Consider the following 20,275-nt stretch of genomic DNA (forward strand, 5'->3'; position numbering starts at 1 on the left):
CACCCTTTCTAGTGTCGTATCAAGTCATCTTTAACATCTGTGCAGTGCGGCGAAATGGTCCTCGAATGAGTTCTGTTTCGCTCAGACCCTATGGTCTGGACAAAGTTCAAACAGACCAGGAGCGTCGCGTTAAGGACGTTGAATAGATAGAAGCGGCGAAAATAAAGCAAAGGAGCTGTAAGGATGTGGAGGACAAATCGGTACTGGAAACCATCGGAAATGATTTATTGTTGAAGAGTGAAGAGTCAGATAAAATGTGTATGACTTAATCTACTAAGCTGTATTAGATAACGAGAATATGCTTTGCGAGGAAGAAAGGCACTAAGAGAAATGGAAATCTGTACAAAAGTACCCGACTGAAATGATGAGAACAAAATAAGGTTTGGTGATTGCGAATTGAAATATTAGCATGTAGATCTGATAGTTATGATCGACAGAATGAGCGAAGAGAAAGATGCTATAGTTTCAGGCGGAAGGAGATATTTTTGACGGGTCTTGCTATCTTCTTGGAGAAAACCCCGATTCAGCATTTTTTGCAAACTTTATACACAAACGACTATACACAGCTTTTCATACCATTTTTCATGCGCAAGGAAGTAATGCAAGAAATTGTTAAGTTTTCACAGTTTTGCGAAGAGCTATAAAAAGGTCACGGAAAAGGTAGTGCTGACGAGAAGTATCTAATCGCAACATCTAAGCAATTTAGTATCACTGGCTATCACCGAGACGAGTGGATTCCAGAATCTTCGCTACCAATAAAATATTCTGGGTTTTCGACTTATTTCCGACAGGAGCTCGGTTCACATGGCCGCGATACACAGGGTATCTTCATGAGAAATAACGCGGTAACGCAGGGCAGTATTGCCATCACTAGACATACCGTATCGCTTCGTGAATATTGTTTCCGGAACTCAAAATGATGCTGCTTCGAAAAACCACTTGGAAGCTTGATTTGATGATTCCGGCGTTTATAGGGAGATAGTTTCCTGCAGCAACAGCCTAGAGTATCAAGCTAGAAGGCCGGTTCGATAAGGATAAACTAAGAATGTGAACGCCTCTGTCGACCATGCTCTCATGCTTAACGCAACGGTGTGTAACTACTCAAGTGATTTGCGCAATACTCGAAACGCATCACACCGAAACTGATGTCAAGGCAACAAGCAGCATGTTTTAGTAGCAAAGTAAGGGCAAATGGAAACTGGTATTTTTCTGTTTTTACAGGTTCCGGAACCACTGAAGAAAAATAAGCTGGAAAGGTACCGCGAAGAGATTCCTTTTGTGAAGCCAGCGCCCATCGATGTAAAGGTTGCTGCTCAAGCGAGGTCCTGCTGCATAAATTGCGGAAAAAAGCAAACCGTTACCAATCAACATTGAAGAATTTTTTATCCAATGTCCGGACGAAATTAAAATTCAAGTTTGAATAGTTCCTTTTCTAACCTTTTGAACTACTATTTAATTTGTCTTCACAATTCGAATGAAATTCAAGCTTGAAGGATTCAATGTTAATTATGGCTTTCCATTTGAGAACGACAGAAAAATAAACGTCTTGCGCTAATTGGGTGAAAAACTGATATTGAGATAGAAAATAGCTTCCTGGTTCCTCGAATGAATGAATCCCAACCACGAAAAATACGTATCAGAATAATCGTGCTGATACTGCGAAATTTTCGAATATTATGAAATAGACTAGGCACATTATCCACTGTTGCTAAACCGCTTTTATTTTTCATCTGTGGTTCAAAGTTATACACTGCCTTATTCTACATTATGACGGATCGAACGAATGTTATTTGCATTCTTCATAACGACAGCAAAATGAAACCAGTCAGATTCGATCGAACCACATTCGTTCGAAAAATCAATACGTCGTAATGCAGAATAAGGCTGACAATTTCGCACATGTAAATTGTTGCTGTATCGATGCCCCTGTCTTTTGCGACTCGCTGAAATTTGGCCGTCAGTACCCTCTTTCTAACTGTTCGTTCAGTTACAGTAGGCAAGTCGCCCTTTGCGATTCCAACTCCGACTCTGATAATGCCGCATAGTCTGATACCCTTGGAGACAAGCAACCGCCTTTCGTACCGATTTCCGGAGTATGATGCCTAGCACCAGGGCTGCTTCCTCGGATAACGGAACGAGAGCGACATTTTTCTTTCTTCCTTTTATCTTTCTTCTGGAATCAAAATATTGGTTTAATTTTTGCATATAATAAAGAACTTTCACCTTATTACCTTCTAGCGGTGACGAAAAGAAAGATTATCACCATTGCAGGTTCCACGCATGACGAAGAACGTGAATGCTTCAGTCTCTACGCATCGCTCGATCGAGATAGAAGTGTTTTGTTTTCGGTCTGTTGGAAAAAGAACAGTGCAGTAATCCGCGTTCAAGGTTATTTTGCCATTCTCTGCCTCTTCGAGGTTTGGACTTTTATTCTTTTGTGCGTGTGTTAACCGTTAGGCCACATTCCTCAACCTTTTGTTCGTAAAGCGAGGATTGAACAATAACCAGCTATTTAAGCTGGACTGGTGCGTCGTGGGAAACGAGTATACAGATAAGTGAAATCTACCTTTTTGATACATTTACGGCTTTTTCCCGTCTGCGCGGGTGCTGACCCCGTGCATAGACGGTGTCGATGGCTTCCTCCCCGGATGGCCAAATGGAGATCGAGTCGACTCCTAAGGCTCTCCCCCGACCCAAACAATATCCAGAGCTCTCGACCGGTCCCTTTGTGGTCTTCTTTCGGCCCAAAACAAAATCGCTGAATCTATTACAGATTTCAAAAGACCTGACGGAACGGTTCTCGGCTGTGATCGAAATAAAAAAGGTCCGCTCAGACAGGCTGAGGGTCGTGCTGACTAACTCAAAGCAGGCAAACGATATTGCTTGCTGCGAGCACTTTACGAAGGACTATCACGTGTATATTCCAGGTGTGAAAGTACAGTCTGAAGGCGTTGTCACCGATGACAGTTTGACATGCGAGGATCTGCTGCAGTACGGGGTTGGCCGTTTCAGAGACCGCTTACTTCAGCCAGTGAAAATACTCGAGTGCAAGCGTTTGCACTCAGTAGTAGTTGCGGGGGATGGTTCAAAAACGTACCCCCAATCAAACTCTTATCGGTTGACCTTCGCTGGTACCGCTTTGCCAAATTACGTCCTCTTGCACAAGGTTCGTCTGCCTGTGCGTCTGTTTGTGCCGCGGGTCATGAATTGCACAAAGTGTAAACAATTGGGTCACACAGCCACCCATTGTAGCAATAAGGCCCGCTGTGGAAAATGCGGGGAGAATCATCTAGATGATTCGTGCAGTAAGAATGCTGAGAAGTGTCCTTACTGTGCAGAGAATCTGCATGATATCTCGACATGTCCCGCGTACAAACTACGCGGGGATAAACTAAAACGTTCCCTTGCGGGACGATCCGAACGTTCTTTCGCAGAAATGCTAAAGAAAGCTACACCACCAACCTCAACAAACATCTATGCTCACTTGCCTCCTAACGAGGGCGAGGCTGATGACCCACAAGAGGGAACATCTACTAGGGCGCCTAGAAGTTATAGGAAGAGGAGGAACATTTCCTCTCCTAAAGTTCGTTGTAAAGGCCAGAAGGTATCCCTTGACGGGACTCAGAAAGTCACATCTATTGGAAGTGTTGCAACCAAACCGAAGCAATTAGCTCCTGGTCTCGGAGGATTAAACTCAGAGAAGGAGTTCCCAGCACTTCCCGGAACATCAAAAATCCCAAGTGTTCCTCTGTTTCAGTTCGAGAATAATCGCGGCACTGGAATTATCAAACTCTCGGACATTGTGGACTGGATAATAAAAACATTCAATATAACTGATCCAATTAAAAGTCTTATGTTAGCTTTTCTCCCTACAGTAAGAACATTTTTGAAGCAGTTGACTGCTAAATGGCCCCTCCTTTCAGCGATTGTATCCTTCGATGGCTAACTCATCGAACGAGGTCACGGATTTGATCACTGTTCTACAGTGGAATTGCAGAAGTATCATCCCGAAAATCGATTCCTTCAAAATTTTAATAAATAATTTGAGTTGCGATGCATTTGCATTATGTGAAACTTGGTTAACTTCCGACATAGATCTCAACTTCCACGACTTTAATATTATTCGCCTGGATCGAGACACCCCCTATGGAGGAGTGCTTTTGGGGATCAAAAAGCGCTATTCCTTCTACAAAATTAACCTTCCCTCGATAACAGGTATTGAAGTTGTCGCTTGTCAAGTAACAACCAAAGGCAAAGATCTTTGCATAGCTTCCATATATATTCCCCCCAACACCGCGATTGGGCATCGCCGGCTACAAGACATCATAGAATCCCTGCCTGCACCGCGACTAGTTTTAGGCGACTTTAACTCTCACGGTACGGAATGGGGTTGCCTTTATGATGATAACCGTTCCTCTTTAATTCACAATATTTGCGACAACTTCAACATGACAATTCTAAACACGGGTGAAATGACACGGATTCCTCCCCCACCTGCGCGCCCAAGTGCATTAGATTTATCCCTTTGCTCGACCTCGCTAAAGTTAGAATGCGCGTGGAAGGTAATCCCTGATCCCCACGGTAGCGACCATCTGCCGATCGTAGTCTCAATCAATAACGGCTCAAGACCATTGGAAACAATCAATATTTCGTATGACCTCACACGAAATATCGATTGGAAGAGCTATGCTGCCGCGATATCCGACAACATCGAATCTACTCAAGAACTTCCTCCGGAGGAAGAGTACAGCTTTTTGGCTGGCTTGATTCTCGACAGCGCGAGTCAAGCTCAGACTAAGCCAGTACCCGGCGCGAACATACAAAAACGTTCTCCCAATCCCTGGTGGGACAAAGAGTGCTCAGACGTGTACGCAGAGAAGGCCGCCGCGTTTAAGACCTTCCGGAACGACGGGTTACCCGCTAGTTTTCGACAGTACGCGACGTTAGACAAGCGAATGAAGAGTTTGATGAAAGCCAAAAAACGCGGTTATTGGCGCCGGTTCGTCGACGGATTAACGAGAGAAACATCGATGAGCACTCTTTGGGGAACAGCCCGACGTATGCGAAATCGAAACAGTACTAATGAGAGCGTGGAATATTCAAACCGTTGGATATTCGATTTCGCCAAGAAGGTTTGTCCGGATTCCGCCCCGGCACAGAAGATCTACCGCGCCGCGTCCCGTCACGATAACGCGAACGAAACACCTTTTTCGATGGTGGAGTTCTCACTTGCTCTCTTGTCGTGTAACAATAAAGCTCCAGGGCCAGACAGAATCAAATTCAACTTGTTGAAGAATCTGCCAGACTCTGCCAAGAGACGCTTGTTGAACTTATTTAATAAGTTTCTTGAGGCTAACATTGTCCCACACGATTGGAGGCAAGTGAAGGTCATCGCCATCCAAAAACCAGGAAAACCAGCCTCCGACCACAATTCGTATCGACCGATCGCAATGCTATCTTGCATCCGGAAGTTGTTCGAGAAAATGATCCTATCCCGCCTCGACAATTGGGTCGAAGCAAATGGCTTACTGTCAGATACACAATTTGGCTTTCGCAAAGGCAAAGGGACGAACGATTGTCTTGCGTTGCTCTCAACCGAAATTCAAATGGCCTATGCTAGTAAAGAGCAGATGGCATCAGTGTTCCTAGATATAAAGGGGGCTTTTGATTCAGTTTCTATCAACATTCTTTCAGAGAAGCTGCACCAGCATGGTCTTTCAGCGACTTTAAACAACTTTTTACTAAACTTGTTGTCGGAAAAGCACATGCATTTTTCGCATGGTGACTTATCGACATCACGATTTAGCTACATGGGCCTTCCCCAGGGCTCATGTCTAAGCCCCCTGTTATACAATTTCTACGTCAACGACATTGATGAATGTCTTGACAATTCCTGCACGTTAAGACAACTTGCAGACGATGGCGTGGTGTCTGTTACGGGACCCAAAGCTGTCGATCTACAAGGACCATTACAGAATACCTTGGACAATTTGTCTGCATGGGCTATTAAGCTGGGTATCGAATTCTCCACGGAGAAAACTGAGCTAGTTGTATTTTCTAGGAAGCGTGAACCAGCACAACTACAGCTTCTATTAATGGGTCAAACTATAGCTCAGGTCTTCACAGTAAAATATCTAGGGGTCTGGTTCGACTCGAAAGGTACTTGGGGATGCCATATTCGGTATTTGAAACAGAAATGCCAACAAAGGATCAACTTTCTTCGTACAATAACCGGAACGTGGTGGGGTGCCCACCCAGGAGACCTAATTAGGTTGTATCAAACAACGATACTGTCGGTACTGGAATACGGATGCTTCTGCTTTCGATCCGCCGCGAATATACATTTCATCAAACTCGAAAGAATTCAGTATCGTTGTTTGCGTATCGCCTTAGGGTGCATGCAGTCGACCCATACGATGAGTCTCGAAGTCCTGTCGGGCGTTCTCCCGCTGAAAAATCGATTTTGGGAACTCTCATATCGATTGCTCATTCGATGCGATATCTTGAACCCGTTGGTGATTGAAAATTTCGAAAGGCTTGTTGAGCTCAATTCTCAGACCCGTTTTATGTCCCTGTACTTTGACTACATGGCGCAAAATATTAATCCTTCTTCTTACAATCCTTACCGTGTGCATTTCATAAATACTTCTGAATCTACTGTTTTCTTCGACACATCCATGAAAGATGAGATTAGTGGAATTCCGGACCACATACGCCCACAGGTGGTTCCAAATATTTTTTATAATAAATTCCGAGAAGTCGACTGTTCTAAGATGTTTTATACTGACGGATCAAACCTCGAAGGGTCCACTGGCTTCGGTATTTTCAATCAAAAGTTCACCGCCTCCTACAAACTCAGTGACCCTGCTTCAGTTTACGCCGCAGAACTAGCTGCTATTCAGTATACCCTTGGAGTCATTGACACATTACCCGCAGACCATTACTTCATCGTCTCGGATAGTCTGAGTTCTATTGACGCTATTCGCTCGATGAAACATGGAAAGCATTCCTCGTATTTTTTGGGGAAAATACGGGAGCTACTGAGTGCTTTATCTGACAAATCTTTCCAGATTACCTTGGTGTGGGTCCCTTCCCATTGCTCCATTCCGGGCAATGAGAAGGCGGACTCCTTAGCTAAGGTGGGTGCCATTGAAGGTGACGTTTTTGAAAGACCAATTTGCTTCCACGAATTTTTCACTATTACTCATCAGAGAACCCTCGAAAGTTGGCAAACCTCGTGGAGCAATGGGGAGCTAGGAAGGTGGCTACATTCGATAGTCCCTAAGGTATCGACGAAACCTTGGTTCAAGGGGATGGATGTGGGTCGTGACTTCATTCGTGTGATGTCTCGACTCATGGCGAACCATTACACGCTGGATGCACATCTCCGACGTATTGGGCTCGTGGAGAGTGGTATCTGCGCTTGTGGCGACGGTTATCACGATATAGAGCACATAGTCTGGGCGTGCACCGAGTACAGTTTCGCCAGGTCTCGGCTTATGGACACCCTCCGGGCCCGAGGAAGACCACCCAACGTCCCGGTTCGAGATGTGTTGGCAAGCCGCGATGTCCTCTATATGTCCCTTATATACACCTTCATAAAAACCATCAATATCCAACTTTAACTGCCCCTTTTTCCTTATAATTCTCAGAAACGCTCTCTTCCACCTGTACCATACACCCACGATGGTTTGATGCGACTCCAAGGCGACACAAAACATCCCTGTCAAATGAGCCAACAAACACGGGACCTAAAGCACGAACATCACACGCACAACTCGAAATGTAGCCGATCAACACCTGAGCCGCACTACGAAATCGTCTGGAGAAACCCCTGCCATCTTAAGAACGACCACCCGGCGTCCCAGTACATGATTCTTCCTGATGAAGGCCACCCTGATTCTGTAATCCATCCGTTGATCTCCCGAAGTCTGAAACTGAAATAATGTTCTCCCCCTGCCATGTTTGTCCACCCTACTTCCCCTGACTCTTATACACAGAAGTAACACCCCTTCCCCCCCCCCCCAAATATCTTCATGAAGCATTTAGCTCTTCTTGCCTTTTCTAGTTTTAACTATTATATTATATGATCTCGTTGAAAATGCCCAACTCTACTACCACATAAAATAACTCTAATTAATGTCTCCGAATCTTTACAAAATTTAATCACGCCCTCTAATTATTTCTACTTTTAAGATAGTCGTATAAATTTTCCCCCTTAGTTAAACATTATTTGCTCCAATAATCTCATTGCTAAAAATGTCAAACCATATTGCCATAAAAACTAAATGACCCCCTAATTTAACGAAAATTATATTACCCCCTTGTGTATATGTATAGCTAATCAATATGTAATCCCCTAGTTTTAAGTAATTTAAAATGTAAAACAAAACAAAATTGGCACCTTTAAGCTAACGCAAACCTGCCTTATCAAATAAACGAATTGGAAAAAAAAAAAAAAAAAACGTGAATGCTTCCGGTACCAATAACTACGTTTTTCTAGTAACTAGGAAGGTGATTTTGTAAACATAACATAGTTTCTATACAGCAACTGAAAATCAATAAACAAAGAAGTGTTGCTGAAAAAATATTTTTTTCGTACGAGTCAAGGGGTCCCTCAATATACTGGTAACTGGCGGTAAATGACTCGGACTCTTTTTTTCACAATATTTCATTAAGTTTCAGGTCGTGTCGTTGATAAATGTGTTCAAAATTACTATAGTTCAAAATGTTCACAATAACAAAAATTAGAGTCATTTTAATAGCATTATAGTAAAACATACTATAATCCCATTAAAAATCTAATGGTAACGCTAACAGTTTTATCCAGTTAAACCAACTATTTCTTTGGGTTGAAATTAATATATTGGCTGTTGAGTTTACTACGCGTTTTTCCGAAACCATGCACATTTTTCTCTTACATTCTAAAATTTACTATGTTTATGATTAACACAAATGTGGTGTACCGATAAATTTCAACTGACTACATTTTCCTTTAAAATATACTACAAAGGTGGTAATTTTCGGTAGTATCCCGATCAGAAAGAAATAGCAAAATTATTACAGACTGTGTTATTTTGTTATGATAACAAGTTGTGTAATAACTCTGGTCTCGTTAGTTGGTAAAATAACAGAAAACATAACAGAAATTCTTCTAGTATATATCAAAAATATGACAACCTGTGATAGGCTTCTATCAGAATTATAACAAATTTTGTTAGGTTCTTCCACGGCCAATATAGCTTGTATTACCTATTATATAGTATCAACAAATTTAGCGTGCAGATCTAAAAATAGAATAGAATAGAAAAATATAGCATACATTAAGGCGTTTTCGTTTGGCAGCAAAAAGCTTCATGTAGCAAAAGCTTTTTATAGTTTCGTCAAATGATTGCATACCTGCTGGCTGATTGGTAATTACGAATATATGACACGCTGATGGTTATTTGTGGATTATAGCGATTTGAACCTGGGTATTCTGAGTTTTATGTGGATGCAGTGCTGCATTCGGTAACCGTAAACAGAAAACCTTCCTACACGATCGCAAGTATTCATATTCGACTCTCTTTCCGTATAAGTTCTCACACTGTGACAGCAACATATAGTGTCAGTCATACTACGTGAGTGCCTTTGCGAAAAAAATGTTCTGTCTTTTCGCTCTTTTGTTCACTCAGTTTGACTGAAGCCTCTCGATGACAGTCAGTTTTGAAAATTATTGTCATTAAGCCTAGCAAAGGAAATTTTAAATTCTGCACGATGCAAGTCTTGAATTTAATATTACAGTTCAAATACATTACCTATTAAACAATTGGTTTGGTTGCTATCCGAAAATTGTTTGAGAAATAATGTCTTTCATTTTCCGTCACCGTTTTAATAAGAGTTGTAGGCCACGTAAATTGCTCATATAATGTCATATTTAATAATATAATATTCATTCTGTATTCTATGGGATTCCCTAATAACATACAACTAACTTCTGTTTATTCGCAGTCTAGAGCACCCAATCACAGTAGGCAGGGTTAAAATGTAAGGAAATCAAAAGAAATATATGTTGTGTTTTAATAATGTTGATGTGTTCGGTTAGTTAAAAATATGTTCTGTTTGTTGATAAATATTTTTGCAGTAAACCAGGTCAAAAAACAACATGCATTACTACCAATTCAGGAGCATATAAGCTATAAGTATCATTTAAGTTTAACTATCAGTATGTTGCTGATTTCGATCGAATTTAAAGCAAGTTCGAAGGGTCAATAAACACGGGCTAGTGATTGAATCGTATATGGTGATTATTTAGTGAACAAAAACTACGCTTGTTGAATTCGCGCGGTAGACAAAAAAGAAAGAGAAATTATCATTGTGTGTTGTCACTTGACTCGACTGTCTGCGCCCCGTCATTTTTATCTCACTCTCCCTCGTCACTGTTGTTGGTACTCACTATGCTCAGTTTCGGTTGCTAAAGTTCTCTCAACTGAAAAAGACGATCATTTTGATTTGTGACTGAAGCTTTGCGTACATTTTGAAGAAAAAGTGATGGTCATGACTTTGTGCAACTCTGTGTGGATGTTTCCTGTATGAACCAAAGACGTTGCTTTCGACTGATGTTTAATTTTAGCATAATATTCCTCGCATCCGTCAAGACCAAAACGATTATAGATGCATCTTGTTTCCAGAACGCACACATTGAACTATGCCAAAGCCTATGGACTGTTTGTTTTCCTTATGTCATACGCTTTGTTTTCATGCAGTTTTACTCACTACTACAGCTGTCTATATTACGATAGACTGAATAGCTTTATGGTATCTTTGCAGATTAGGAAAGTGGCTGTTTTTAGATTCTGAATAGTGCACATCGGCGCTTTTCTTGTACGTTAACATGTTTTACACGATTTCTAGTAATAATGTCGATGCGATGTGGTAACATTGAGTGGATAATTTACGTACATTATTTAGTTTTAGGCACCGACACTAAGGAAATTTGCCAACTGTTCTCCGACAAATTTTCAAGCGTTTTTTCCAACGAGCGCTTGCCACCACAACAAGTCGCTGCCGCCGCTAATTTAACTCCTTCTCTAGAACGAACCATCAACCGAATTTGTGTCGATAATGCTGCCATTCTTGCAGCAAATGCCAAACTGAAAGCATCTTGTTCCCCAGGTCCAGATGGTGTTCCCTCGATTTTTGTCAAAAAGTGCATCAGCGGGCTTCTTGAACCACTTCGGCGAGTCTTCGAGCTATCACTCACTACTGGTACATTCCCTTCCTGCTGGAAAGCAGCGCACATGTTTCCAGTTCATAAAAAAGGAAACAAATCGAACATTGACAATTATCGGGGAATCTCGTGTTTAAGTGCTGTATCAAAACTGTTCGAGCTGGTTGTGTTAGATCCTCTTTTCTTTCACTGCAAACACTACATTGCAGATGACCAACACGGTTTCATGCCTAAACGATCGACAACGACAAACCTGCTCTCGTTCACAACATATGTAATGGATGGATTCGCTGACGGATTGCAAACCGATGCTATTTATATGGATCTATCTGCGGCCTTCGACAAAATCAACCATGATATCGCAATAGCGAAGCTGGACAAACTCGGCATTCATGGACAACTTCTGCGCTGGTTTCGTTCCTACCTCGATGGAAGGCAACTCCAAATCAGCATTAAGGACTGTCTATCTGCACCATTCTTCGCTACATCCGGCATACCACAAGGAAGCCATCTCGGGCCAGTAATATTCCTCCTCTACTTTAATGACGTCAATTTCACATTACAAGGACCCCGCCTTTCTTTCGCCGACGATATGAAAATTTTTCAACAAATACGGGATAAAACCGATGCCGAGCTTCTTCAGAGGGATCTGGACAGCTTTAGCACGTGGTGTGATCAAAACAGAATGGTTTTAAACCCGAGCAAATGCTCAATCGTTACGTTCACGCGGAAACGCCAACCGACTCAGTTTAACTACCATTTCTTCGGCTCGAGCATTCCAAGACACTCTCACATCAAAGATCTCGGAGTCATCATGGATTCGGCATTAACATTCAAACCACATACGTCATACATCGTGGATAAGGCATCACGACAGCTTGGGTTCATCTTCCGAATAGCGAAAAACTTCAGGGACGTATATTGTCTTAAATCGCTTTACTGCGCGTTGGTCCGCTCAACGTTAGAATATTGTTCAGCTGTTTGGAATCCGTACTACCAGAACGGGATTGACAGAATCGAGGCTGTCCAACGCAGGTTCATACGCTTCGCCCTTCGTCATCTCCCATGGCGAAACAGATTTCAGCTGCCGAGCTATGAAAACCGTTGCCAGCTTATACACCTCGATACACTCAGCATTCGGAGGGACTGCTCTCGAGCCCTGTTCGTCTCGGACTTACTCTCTGCCAGAGTGGATTGCCCTACAATCCTCGGACGTCTGGATCTTCAAGCCCGCGTTCGAGCTCTACGTAATAACTCCCTTCTGCGAGTTCCGTTCAGGAGAACCAACTATGGTTGCCAGAGCGCTGTAACCGGACTCCAACGAATTTTTAACAGTGTGGCGACGGCCTTCGACTTCAACCGGACGCGGAATGCTATAAAAGCGAAAATGTTGTCAATTTTAAAATGTAATTAGTTTAAGCAACCACCATTGGGGCCAAGGGGCTTGTTGGTGAAGGTAATAAACATAAACGTATAAACGGAGAATACGGCAAATGTTATTTATGATTCCGAATAGATTCAAATAAACAAATACCATAGTTTTGAGGATTGCTTTTTGAAATTTCAAGAGGTTTTGTTATTAGCACTTTTAATATGGGGAAGATGAAGCCAGTACAATTATCGCAACCTAATAATTCCCAGAAATACAAATCTTTTACGGTAGTGCAATCTATTAACTGCGAATATTATAACAGATAATCAGAAAGTTCGAGAAATCGTTGAGGATTCTTCGGTGTGACGAATTCTAGAATATTTCATGTTTTTCTAAAATACATTTTCCATTCTAAATTTTATTTTATTTTAAGGGGAATTATTCAATATTTTTACATTAAAGTTTTTAGCTACTTCAAGCATTATTTAAAATTCATTTAAATTGTAACAGCGAACGATAATATCAGCTGGGATATGTATATAATCAGAGATTTCTAGGCCAGCTTTATGCAGCATACTAACAAATATTAATATTTCAACAATTTGAACAGGTCGCCTTATTTTGTTTTAACTTTCTACAAAATGAATCAAGTATCTTGACTATTACGAAAATTTGCTAGCTCGATGATTTTTTTTAAAAGGAACGAAAACCATCGAATACAGCAGAAACATTAGAACATTGCGCATTCAAAGCAATTGTCAGTTCAACCGTAAAATGTCAAACTTGTCTTACGTGGAATGAAAAGATATAACAATCAAGTAACTCAAAAATTTTTATGCGTTTGAAAAAAATGCAACGCTTTGGTAGTTCGGAGAACGCACAAACTGGCCAATTTTAATTGTTTATGAAAAACCAGCATAAATTGGAGAAATCGGACTGAAGATCCTCGAAGATCCTCAAAATACATAACGATATTGTAGAAATCAGTATACATCAGAAAGTTTTTAAGCTCTGAAAATTCGTTTTCGTAATATGCACAATCGATTAAAAGAAAATTAATCATATAACCATTTGACTAAACCATAACAAATAGTTTTAAAATGCTTTTTATTTCAATTCGCGTTTTATTATTTCATCTGGAGTACTTGATACTTCCTGCATCTTTTTCAAAATAACTTTTATATGAAAATTATAAACTTTAAAATATCTTGTTGATAACTTTACGATTCCAAAAAAATGAATAAAGGCATTGAAATCATTAGCCCCATATTCGAAATTGTGTGTCATACGAGTGTCTCAGAAAGTACATAATCTTATAATCAAAATGCAACCAAGTAAGTCAAACACCTTACTGACAATTTACATCTAAAACTTCACAAATTTGCTTTAAAAAGTTGAATAACGACGCATGAAAAGAGACTTCATATTAGCAGTCCAATGATATCACCGGAAGATATAATCTTGAAGTATGTTTGCTTGCCTTGCTGATTGGGATATCACAAAGATATCACAGTGAGTAATAAATATCAACATGAGATATAAATTTGATAGCTTTCTGTTATGTCTTTCTGATCGGGATGGGACGCTGAGTTTGCGCCATTTTGATAAAATCACATTATTTTCGTTCTGCGTCTCGCGGGGTTCTTTTCGAAGTTTATTTATTTAATCCTGCAAAAGTATCGAACAATATTAGAGACGACACCCTTACCTTTTCGTGAATAATATTGAAGGTACTTGAATGATTTTAATAATGGTTTTAGGAGGAATTATTTTGGTCCTTTTATTTCCTTTATTGCAGAACAGGTCCATGATCCGCAATTACAGAATCTGATTTCCGAATGGATTCTGTCATTATTATCCTATAATAGAGTACAAAATCTGTACTACAGAGCACGGTTTCCAAGACTAGTATTGGACGATGTTTTTTCGGTGGTAAAATGGACCGGTCACAAATTTGCCCTGCAGTAGAAGTCTGTCTTGCAGTCTCAAAGCGTTTAAGATCCGCCGACGTTTTTAATTAAAGTCTCAATAACATTGGAGTCTTGAAACATCACCCTCTGCCAACTTCCTGCACAATTAATATACGACCTAATTTGTCGGACTGACGAAAGAAAATTGTTTTTCAACATTTGTAAAATACCAGATTCCCGATGTTTCGCACAGGAAACAGCTCAGATGATTGTCGGTTATATGTACACATTGTAAATACAAGCAAATTTATTAAAATTGAAAAGTATAAGAGGTATAAATTTGAAATCATTGAGCACAAATCAGTGTTTTTATCATGTAGAATAGATAATCTAGTTGTTACAATAGGGATCTAGTGTTCTAAGCTCATAATTCCTAAACGAAAAATGTAGAAATTTATCATTTAAATACTTGGTTGCTATTCTGACAGTAATAGTACTGCCAGAATAGAAACCAAGTGTTCAAATGACGAATTACTACATTTTTCGTTTAGGAATTATGAGCTTAGAACATTAGATCCACAAGCTTTTAGTAAAAATCATAGCAAGCGGGGTCAAATTTACTATGAATGGACGTTGTGACGGGAATACTGCAGCTATCAATTTAAATACTTTTATAGTAAAAAGGAATACCATACAGGGAAAAAGTACTACACACATGGTAAAAAATTCAGAACACGCATATATTTTGATATGGTAAAAATGGCTATTTACATCGTTGCAGTAAAAGCATAGTATTATCAGCTGAAAATTGTGGGCACATTGTAATTAATTTAACCTTCTGAAATAGTAATTTGAACCGCAACATTCTTTTGTGTGTAAAATTTGGGTGATCACCACTTTATCAGCACAGGGTGATAACAAATACAAATTAAATACGCCAAGGTCCCATAGAGTTCTAAGCAGATGATTTCACTCATACAACTTGGGGGTTTGTTTTTCTCCAGCTGTCATATATAAAACTGTCAGCCAATTTAAACACTTGAATTAGCTCTCGTAAAGTATTTATAATGGTGTTGAAATGCTCTATGTCGCTGTAAAACTTATTCGGGAGACGTACAATTCCGATTGGTCATATTCCATCATGAAAACAATCCTACCGAAAAGTTATTTTCAGTTTGTTTTCCTCTATATATGACAGGTGGAGGAAAACAAACCATTGAACACACTAATACAGTTACAGATTGTCAAGTCTATATATATAAAAGTCAATGTTTGTATGTATATGATTTATAGATTCCAAAACGGCTTAAGGCCCCCGTCGGGCAATCCGCCATTTTTCGTGTTTTTTTGCGGTTTTTTATTTTATTTTCAAAGAAAATGACAAAATATGGAAAAAAGAAAAAAATCACGACCTAGATAATTGTTTTTACTATGAATTGGCCGAAATGGAAAATTCAAAATTTCCCAACTCGGAAAACTGTGTGCTTTTTCCGGTTGAAAAAGCACACAGTTTTTGCAATCATGTGTTTAAAATTTTGATTTTTCCAATACAACATAGCCAAACAATTTTTATAGGACGTGATTTTCTCCGATTTTCCATATTTTCCGCTTTTCATTGAAAAATTTCCATTTTACTAGAAGCAGTTTTTCCACCCGCACAGACACAACTAAAGTAAAATTTGTATGTATAGGTGCGCAAAAGTGGAGCAATATTTTTAACCTGCTGTTTCTTCGATATTTCCTACAAAACTACCCAAGTGTTGCATATGTACGGATTCGTTAGAAACCAAGGAATCTGATGGTACAAAGAAAAAATCGTTTTGGAAAACTTCATAACAGCGTTTTTCAATTTTCCTCGCGATACGCAGTGTACCGTCGCACGCGAAACAGCGTGGAAAGATACGAAAAGAAAAACAAGTGTACTAAAAGTTATCCTTGGGTTGATGCAGATGGCGTGCTACGAAAGCTGGAAATGTCGAAAGCTTTTAGCACAACTTTTTTTGAGTAATTCTGAATGTAGAAATAGTTGAAAATGATTTCAAATAAATTTCTTCATTGAAACTTGATGATTTTCGATTCTCTTGGGAGATCTATGATATTTTATTATTTTACGAGACTGAAACAAACCGCGATGCTATTTTATCTTTATACGCCAAATAATGGAAACATTTTCTATGTCGAATTTGCATGTTGATATTTGATGATTTTGAAACTAATGATCGTTTGAAACCAACGGTTTTGTGTTGAATTGATAACATATATTTAAAAACATCTTTTGCTTTATTCCAAACAATAATGGAGGCTTGCCAAATTGAAAATTACTTGGAAGTTCCATCAATTATCACATGTCACAATTTTTTGTAAGATTGGTTTTATTTCTCAGAAACCGATTTCCACACAGCATTGATGAAAACCTGATGAAATTTATAACAGTTGAAGCAAATATTTTTGACATTCCACAAATACCAACGAACGAATTTTTGGGATCCCTATAATTAATTTTCATGCTGGATTTGGCTGCTTTGAAACATTTTTGAACACAGATGTTGTTTCGTGTTTTCAGAAATGCAAGAAATCTTAGCAAAGTTTCCTCAGATTCTCTTGGAATAATTATCATACTGATACTTGGATTTAAAAAATTTAAATGACGCATTTTGCGAGATTGTAAACCAAAATAATATATTTGTTTTGATAATATTTCATTTTCTTTTGTTTTATTGAGATTCGAGAGTAGGTATCACGAAAATCACGCTGAAAGCAACAACTTTTTTTTGTTTCCATAGCGTTATTACGCTATGAAAATTTGAGTTTTTCAGGAAGTATATTTTATAACGGCCGTATCGTATTTCATTTATGAATCAATCAATAGTCCCGACCAGGACGATTGAAAATGAATCACTTGATAATATTTTATCGCTTTATTGAATGTTAAAGTTCTTTGAAATAAGGAAATAATAATTAGATCAATTTCATATTTTCCGTTGAATTTTTGAAAAACTTTTATTTGGCTCTCTCTAATCAATTTACTTAGTACACTTCCATTGACTTATAACAATTTATAGAAAAGATACGATTAGTCGTGTATTGTAAATGATATGCGTAGTTCGAACTACCATAAAACCATTCTTGCTGATTACGTCTAAAGGATTGACTGAATGGATTTGTTTGAATATTCCAACGTTGGAATACACAAATCTGTCACGTAGTTTTAAAAATACCCACATGGCTCCCTGCAGATCACCTGACAAAGGATCTGAAATCCAAATCGATCACTTTCAAATCAACAGAAAATGCTTTAGTAGTTATATTGGTCAGGAAGATTGTGCTACCAGGACTACGTCCAGCAACTGGCGGTAGCACAGCTGACAGTAAAATATGTACTTGCTTGGTTAATTTTGAGCTCTTCGAGGAATAATATTTTTTCTGAATTGCGCAATTAATTTTTCATCGTTTTGTTTTACAACTTCCAATATGGATTTTTTATAATTCCACAAATGATAAAAAAGTTCTCCAAGGTTGTCTACATACTGAATTTTGATACAGTCGGGTCTCCTACTGCGCTGATTCCTACTACGTGGATTCGTATTAGCGGTACCCACCTAATAGGAATCACTTAGCTTATGGGATTTCGACTAATTGGGGCTCGAATATTTCATCTGAGTTAACATTTAGCACCATACTTCATTTGGTAAAGTTGTTTTGTGTTTGCTTAGACCTACAATTTAGAGCAATTGGATATCCAATTATTTGATAACTGCAGCGCCAGGGGTGCTATACAATAGAGTAAATAAATCTAACCTCTCGTAAACGCAACTATCATTGAATAAGTTTAACGTGAGCGTACCAGCTTTCAGCACACTGTGGAATTTAGTATGTCACAAACGTCTAATAACTTAGAGGAGAAGGTGTTCTCGGAAAAAAATTGGAGAAGGTTAAGAGCTACGCGATTATGGACAAAACTAATTGAAATAGATAGACCAGGCGCCACTAGTGAGCATGTATTATTTTTCAATTTCTGAATCTCGAGAACATTATTTAGAAGTGTGATGTCTTCGGCAATATCCATCAGCGAGTCGAGTTCTACCTGACGGCGAAAAGATAATTACAGAATTCGCCCATCAGGCGACGCTAGGGAGACTAAAACTTCCAATTCATGTTAGGTAAAGTTTATTAATTTAGGAAAATGACGTTTACTGTAATGTAATCTAAGTCACAATTAAAGTTTTATAGCACGCTACAAGTGCAATCTAAGTGGTATGAGTGGCTATAAAACCACCATAAAGCCTAAATTGTTACTGGGGCAAGGACTATTTAATGATGTGATGATTAAATTGGATATCACCCTCAAGGCGGCGCTAGTGAGCACACACTTTTTTATTTCAATATCCCAAAATAGGAAGGTGGGAAAAAATTTGGGAGGACTATCAAATTGATTTTTATTGTAAGAATTATTTTTCCTTAGAAAACCTTACAGAATAATTCTGTTTCACTATCCCGCATCAAACCAAAATTAAAAAATGTATCGTCATGCGTTTTCAAGTAATTTCCATGATCATTAGTGGAAATTGGTGGATTGGAAAAAAATTGGGAGGACGGTAAAATTGATTTTTATAGAAAGAAATATTTTTGTTTACGAAACCTTGCCGGATGATTTTGTTTGCCTATCCTGTATCCAGTAGAAGAAGAAAATTTATTGCCATGTGTTTTCAAGAAATTTCCATGATCACCAGTGGAAATTGATGGGTTGGTAAAATTGAGAGGATAATAAAATTGATTTCTATTGAAACAATTGTTGTTGCTTAGAAAACCTTGCCGGATGATTTTGTTTGCCTATCCTGTATCCATCAGAAGAAGAAAATTTTATTGCCATGTGTTTTCAAGAAATTTCCATGATCAGTAGTGGAAATTTGTGGGTTGGGAAAAAATTGTGAGGACGATCAAATTGATTTTTATAGAAAGAAATATTTTTGTTTACGAAACCTTGCAGGATGATTTTGTTTGCCTATCCTGCATCCAGCAGAAGAAGAAAATTTTATTGCCATGTGTTTACAAGTAATTTCCGTGATCAGTAGTGGAAATTTGTGGGTTGGAAAAAAATTGGGAGGACGATCAAATTGATTTTTATAGAAAGAAATATTTTTGTTTACGAAACCTTGCAGGATGATTTTGTTTGTCTATCCTGTATCCATCAGAAGAAGAAAATTTTATTGCCATGTGTTTTCAAGAAATTTCCGTGATCAGTAGTGGAAATTGGTGGGTTGGGAAAAAATGGGAGCGCGATCAAACTGATCTTTATAGAAAGAAAAATTTTTGTTTACGAAACCTTGCAAAATGATTCTGTTTCCCTATCCTGCATCCAGCAGAAGAAGAAAATTTTATTGCCATGTGTTTTCGAGTAATTTCCGTGATCAGTAGTGGAAATTGGTGGGTTGGAAAAAAAATTGGGAGGACGATCAAATTGATTTTTATAGAAAGAAATATTTTTGTTTACGAAACCTTGCAGGATGATTTTGTTTGCCTATCCTGTATCCATCAGAAGAAGAAAACTTTATTGCCATGTGTTTTCAAGAAATTTCCATGATCACCAGTGGAAATTGGTGGGTTGGGAAAATTGAGAGGACAATAAAATTGATTTCTATTGAAACAATTGTTGTTGCTTAGGAAACCTTGCCGGATGATTTTGTTTGCCTATCCTGTATCCATCAGAAGAAGAAAATTTTATTGCCATGTGTTTTCAAGAAATTTCCATGATCAGTAGTGGAAATTTGTGGGTTGGGAAAAAAT

General features: G+C 38.9%; 1 pseudogene; it reads left to right on the top strand.

Annotated features, from left to right (window-relative positions):
• The first annotated feature begins 298 nt into the window (after positions 1-298).
• On the top strand, positions 299-1,374 carry LOC131680069 (serine--tRNA ligase, cytoplasmic-like; annotated as a pseudogene).
• The last annotated feature ends 18,901 nt before the right edge of the window (positions 1,375-20,275 follow it).

Source organism: Topomyia yanbarensis, chromosome 2, assembly GCF_030247195.1.
Source record: "Topomyia yanbarensis strain Yona2022 chromosome 2, ASM3024719v1, whole genome shotgun sequence".
Classification (NCBI taxonomy): domain Eukaryota; kingdom Metazoa; phylum Arthropoda; class Insecta; order Diptera; family Culicidae; genus Topomyia; species Topomyia yanbarensis.